This window comes from Giraffa tippelskirchi, chromosome 5, assembly GCF_054371585.1.
Source record: "Giraffa tippelskirchi isolate mGirTip1 chromosome 5, T2T-mGirTip1v1.2.pri, whole genome shotgun sequence".
Taxonomy (NCBI): Eukaryota; Metazoa; Chordata; class Mammalia; order Artiodactyla; family Giraffidae; genus Giraffa; species Giraffa tippelskirchi.
In genome coordinates, this window is record NC_137279.1 from 111,607,857 (window position 1) to 111,614,252 (window position 6,396).

Below are 6,396 nucleotides of genomic sequence, written 5' to 3' on the forward strand. Positions count from 1 at the left end.
CCTTTAGGATGAACTGGTTGGATCTCCTTGCAGTTCAAGGGACTCTAAAGACTCTTCTCCAACACCACAGTTCTAAAGCATCAATTCTTCAGTGCTCATCTTTCTTTATAGTCCAACTCTCACATCCATACATGACTACTGGAAAAACCACAGCCTTGACTAGACGAATCTTTGTTGGCAAAGTAATGTCTCTGATTTTTAATATGCTGTCTAGGTTGGTCATAACTTTCCTTCCAAGGAGTAAGCATCTTTTAATTTCATGGCTGCACTCACCATCTGCAGTGATTTTGGAGCCCCCAAAAATAAAGTCTGCTACTGTTTCCACTGTTTCCCCATCTATTTTCCATCAATTGATAGGACCGGGTGCCATGATCTTAGTTGTCTGAATGTTGAGCTTTAAGCCAACTTTTTCACTCTCCTCTTTCACTTTCATCAAGAGGATCTTTAGTTCTTCTTCACTTTCTACCATAAGAATGGTGTCATTTGCATATCTGAGGTTATTGATATTTCTCCCAGCAATCTTGATTCCAGCTTGTGCTTCATCCAGCCCAGTGTTTCTCATGATATACTCTGCATATAAGTTAAACGAGCAGGGTGACAATATACAGCCTTGACATATTCCTTTTCCTATTTGGAACCAGTGTGTTGTTCCATGTCCAGTTCTAACTGTTGCTTTCTGATTTTCATACAGGTTTCTCAAGAGGCAGGTGAGGTGGTCTGGTATTCCCATCTCTTTCAGAATTTTCCACAGTTTATTGTGATCCACACAGTCAAAGGCTTTGGCATAGTCAATAAAGCAGAAATAGATGTTTTTCTGGAACTCGCTTGCTTTTTCGATGATCCAGCAGATATTGGCAATTTTATCCCTGGTTCCTCTGCCTTTTCTAAAACCAGCTTGAACATCTGAAAGTTCACGGTTCACGTATTAATGCAGCCTGGCTTGGAGTATTTTGAGCACTACTTTGCTAGCATGTGAGATGAATGCAATTGTGCGGTAGTTTGAGCATTCTTTGGAATTGTCTTTCTTTGGGATTGGAACGAAAACTGACCTTTTCCAGTCCTGTGGCCACTGCTGAGTTTTCCAAATTTGCTGGCATATTGAGTGCAGCACTTTCACAGCATCATCTTTTAGCATTTGAAATAGCTCAACTGGAATTCCATCACCTCCACTAGCTTTGTTTGTAGTCATGCTTCCTAAGGCCCACTTGACTTCACATTCCAGGATGTCTGGCTCTAGGTGAGTGTGAGTGATCACACCATCGTGATTATCTGGGTCGTGAAGATCTTTTTTGTACTGTTCTTCTGTGTATTCTTTCCACCTCTTCTTAATATCTTCTGCTTCTGTTAGGTCCATTCCATTTCTGTCCTTTATTGCGCCCATCTTTGCATGAAATATTCCCTTGGTATCTCTAATTTTCTGGAAGAGATGTCTAGTCTTTGCTATCCTATTATTTTCCTCTATTTCTTTGCACTGATCATGGAGGAAGGATTTCTTGTCTCTCCTTGCTATTCTTTGGAACTCTGGATTCAAATGGGTTTACCTTTCCTTCTCTCCTTTGCCTTTCGCTTCTCTTCTTTTCACAACTATTTGCAAGGCCTCCTCAGACAGCCATTCAATTTAATTATTGAAAAATTGTGATTTCTTTCTACCCTCTTATTTTGTTCTTTACATTTATTATATGTGTTCACTGTGTTTTATTTCTTTTCTTGACTTTGCTTTGACTAAATATTATTATCATTATTATATTCATTTATTCAACATAATTATTTAATAATTATATTCAATTATTATCATTATTATACTCTCTTGGAAGCTTAAAAATGTTTTTTCTCCTCTTATGGTGCCTACCCTAGAAATTATAACCTGCACACTTTACTTTTCAAAGTCTGAATTTAAAAAATATTTACCCACTTTCTAGATATAAAATGAACATTTAACTCCATTTATCCTCTTCTTGATTTGTTGTCTAGTGTTTTAAAACTATATTTTCCCATCCCAACAATACATTATTACAATTGTTTTATAGAATCAATGGTCATTTACATTTGCCCACATATTTACTAACCTTTTTCTCCTTGATTCTTTTTCTATTTCAGATCCTCCATCTAGGATCACTTACCTTATGCCTAAAATTTATCCTTTGGAATTTTCTTTAGTGAATACCTGCTGATGACAAATTCTTTTGACTATTATTTTCCTAAAAATATTGTTATCTCAGACTCTGCACTTTGAAGTCTATTCTCTTCTGGAGAGAGTTACTACTGATATGTAAATGTCAATCTGTCAGTTCTTCAGAAATAGACTTTCTTTGACTGCTGTTAAGATTTTTCTCCATCTTTGGTTTTCTCCAGTTTTCCTATGATACTCATGACTGTAGATTTATTTTTACTTATCCTTTCGATTAAATGAATCTTTTCAATCTATGCATTGGAGTCTTTCATTAATTCTCAGATACATTCTCTTCAAATATTTCCTTTGGTTCATTTCTCTCTATTCTTTCCAGGACTCAAATCAAACAGATTCAAACTATTTTTATATATCTTTTATCCTCTCTACATTTTCTGTGTTTTTATATATCTATGCTGCATTCTCAGTATATTTTTCTGTTTTATCTTCCTGGTCACAAATTCTGTCTTTTTTTTCTATTCAATCTATTGCTGCATACATCTGTTGAAGTTTTTAATTTTAATTATTGCTTTTTTCATTCTAGATGTTATTTGGTTCTTTTTAAAGTCCATGATTTTTCATGTTTTTTTTTTAATTTCCAGTGAAAATTTTTAGGTTTATGACTTACTTTTATTGCGCAGTAAGCATAGTTGCTTTAAAAGATGCATCTGAAAAGTTCAACATCTGAACTCTGTCTCTGCTGACTCTCATTTATGTTGGTTCTTGCTCATGTTATAATGTCGTTTTCTTTTATGGTTTAGAAATTTGGATTGCTTGCTGGCCATTGTCCTTTAAAAATTATTTGAGGACATTTCCTGAGGCATAAGACAAATTTCCCCTCCCCCACAGAGGTTTTTGGTTTACCTCTGTTAGGTCTCTGGGCACGTTTAGTTGGGACAACTGAAATGAAAATTCTGTGAGTCATTAGTCCACCTAGACCTTGTATACATAGCGTACAAAGACATGTGAGACTTGATTAGCTGTTATAACCACAAAAGTAGGTCTCTTTGCTTTTCCTGTTCTTTTTCTCTTCCTACTTGCTTCAAAACCACAGCAACCCATTCCATAATTAATCAGAGTTTGTAGGAAGTTTCTGGTTTGTTATGACTGAAGATGTGGTTTAATACAGAGGTCTCTCACCTTTTCCCCACCCCCTTGTCCATAATGGTGGGTCTTATCAGAGAACTGAAATGCAAGTACTTGTGGCATTAGTTCATTAGTTCTGGACAAGGGCAACTTTGGTGCTCTAAATTACACTTCTGTTTGCCCATTGTTAGAACTGCAACTTCTATGGCTATTTTCAATTTTTTTCTTTGTTCTTACTGAGGGTCACAATGATATGTCTAAGTATGATTTTGCATTTTCCTTCAGAAAATAATTCATTGGGCTTTATTTAGTAATTGTATTTCTCATCACTTCTGGAATATTCTCAGCCATTATCACTTCAAGTATCTTGTCTACTAATCTTTGTATCTCCTCTCTCTGGAACTCCAGTTACACTTATGTTAGACTCTCTAACTTAATCCTCACCATTTCTTAACTCCACCTTTATATTTTTCACTCTTTCTATGTGCTACTGGGTTCATTTACTAGAGCTACTGAAACAAACAACCACTAATTCTGTGTCTTTAGACCACAGAAATTTTATTCTCTCACAGTTCTGAAGGCAGAAGTTCAAAATCAAGGTGTCTTCAGGGTTTATTCCTTCTGGATGGTCTGGGGAAGAAACTGTTCCATGTCACTCTCTTATCTTCTGGTGGTTGTTGGCAAGTCTTGGTGTTCTTTGGCTTGTAGACTCATCACTCCATTCCCTACTATTGACTTCACATGGCCTTCACCTATGGGTCTTCCTCTCTGAATCTGTGTTTTGAGTATTCCTCCCCCTTCTCTTATAAGGATGATTTTCTCCTAAATCTAGGATGATCTCATCTCAAGATCATTAATTTAATCCCATCTGCAAAACCCTATTTCTGAATAAGGTCATATTCGTAATACCAAGGGCTTCCCTAGTAGCTCAGATGGTAAAGCATCTGCCTGCAATGCAGAAGACCCGGGTTCGATACCTGGGTCAGGAAGAGCCCCTGGAGAAGGAAATGGCAACCCACTCCAGTATTCTTGCCTGGAGAATTCCATGGTCAGAGGAGCCTGGTGGGCTATAGTCCATGGGGTTGCAAAGAGTCGGACACGACTGAATGACTAACACACAAGACTAACACACATAATACCAAAAGTTAGGATTTGAACATATCTTTTGTGGGGACACAATTCAACATGCTGCAGCTGCATTCTGATTAATTTACTTTTATAAATCTTCTGATTCAATGGACATGAGTTTGAGCAAGCTTCAGGAATTGGTGATGGGCAGGGAAACCTGGTGTGCTGCAGTCCATAGGGTTGCAAAGAGTCAGACACGACTGCGCGACTGATCTGAACTGATATATCTTCCTGTTTATTAATCTGTCTTTAGTTGTATCAAATCTGCTGTTAAACATATTCATTTATGCTTTTTGTTTGCATTTTTTTATTTATATTTTAAAATTTTCAATTATTAAATTTTCGTTTTTAAAAATGCCTAGTCTTTCTTTAGTGTCTTCTCTGCACATATTTAAAAATTGTCCTTAATTTTTATAAATATATAAAAACATGGCTATTTATATTTTGTGTCAAGTTACTCCAATATCTGAAGTTTCATGAGCCCTCTCCTATCTTGTTGCTTCTCTTGGTTGAGAGTGCATTGTTTTCTCATGCGTTTAGTGAATTTTGACTGTGAATAGTTGAATTTCATTGAAAATTTGCTCTTTTAGATTCATGGAGATCTGGTACTTTGTGTGTTCCTCCAGAAATTGTGTGCATTTTTCATCTGCGAGGGCTCCAGATAACTTTTTTTTTTGGAACTATGTTAAACTAAGTTTTTAGTTTGAGAGTCTGGATTTGGACACTATAAATTTGCACCTTAAGTCAACATGATAACCAGACTGTGAATTCAGGTTTTTTTGTTGTTTGTTTGTTTATAGTGTGGTTTTTTGTTTTCTTTTGTTTTAATTTTATTTAGTTGTTTATTTTTGGCTGTGCTGGGTCTTTGTTGTTGCTCAGGCTTTTCTCTAACTGTTGCAAGTGCAGCTAGTCTCTTGTTGTGGAGCCTGGGCTCTAGGGTGCGAGGGCTTCAGTAGTTTCAGCTCCGAGGCACTAGAGAACAGATTCAGTAGTTGTGATGCTCAGGCTTAGTCACTCCAAGACATGTGGGACCATTCCTGGATCAGGGATCGAATCCATGTCTCTGGAATTGGCAGGTGGATTTTTTTTGTTGTTGTTGTTACCACTGAGCCACCAGGGAAGCCCCTAAATTCAGTTTTTTAGGGCTGTTGCCTTCCTCTGTTATACTGCCAAGTTTCAGGCAATTTTCATATACCCTTTGGTGAAAGTGAACAGTATTTCTAGTTCTCGCTTACACTAAGGTGGAACTTTTTGGGGTCTTTGACTTAAAGGAGGAAAGAGCTCTTCTTATACTCCCCACCATGAGCAGATCCCCAAGTTTTCCTCCTGTACTCTATGTGCCATGAGACTATGAAACTGATACCCAAGTTCATCTAGTTCGGCAAAGGCCCTCAAATTCCTCTTATTCTCTGATTCATACCATCACTATGTCTCTGACTTGAGAATTTCTTGCTTTCTTTGCAGCTCAACAGTGTTTGTTTGCTTTCTTTCTTTCTTTTTTTAATTGGAAGTCTTCACTAATTTTCATATCATCCTTACACAGAGGGCATGCTAACCTTCTCTGTATCATTCCAATTCTAGCATTTGTGCTGCTGAAGAAAGCACTCAACAATGTTCTTAATAAAACATTTTAAAGTTTTTATCTAGCATTTTAGTTATTTAAAATGAAAAGTTTAGTCTAGTAATATTGCTGTTGTCTTATCAGAAACAGAAATCCTCTTTTTCTTTTTGAATCAATTTGGATGATTTCTGCTATTTTAGAAAATTATCTCTACCACTTACATTTTAAAAGTTGTTTGACCTATTTTTTTTTAACCATATTCCCTCAAGGGCTTTATATCTGTGGTTATGGCCCAATTTTTATATGTAGTTAATTTGTACCTTTCCCATCTCTTTTTCTAACATGATCAGGCCAATATAATTTATAAAGACAAATAATTGATTAAAAAAGACAAATAGGTGACAAAAGAAAATGTGTAAGATCTATGAAATTTATCTGTGTGTTATGGAGGTAC

General features: G+C 36.3%; 1 non-coding gene across 1 annotated transcript; it reads right to left on the reverse strand.

Annotated features, from left to right (window-relative positions):
* Positions 1 to 5,879: 5,879 nt before the first annotated feature.
* On the reverse strand, positions 5,880 to 5,986 carry LOC145508057 (U6 spliceosomal RNA). Its single transcript, XR_014055325.1, has one exon. It is a non-coding gene; the product is annotated as a U6 spliceosomal RNA (small nuclear RNA).
* Positions 5,987 to 6,396: the final 410 nt, after the last annotated feature.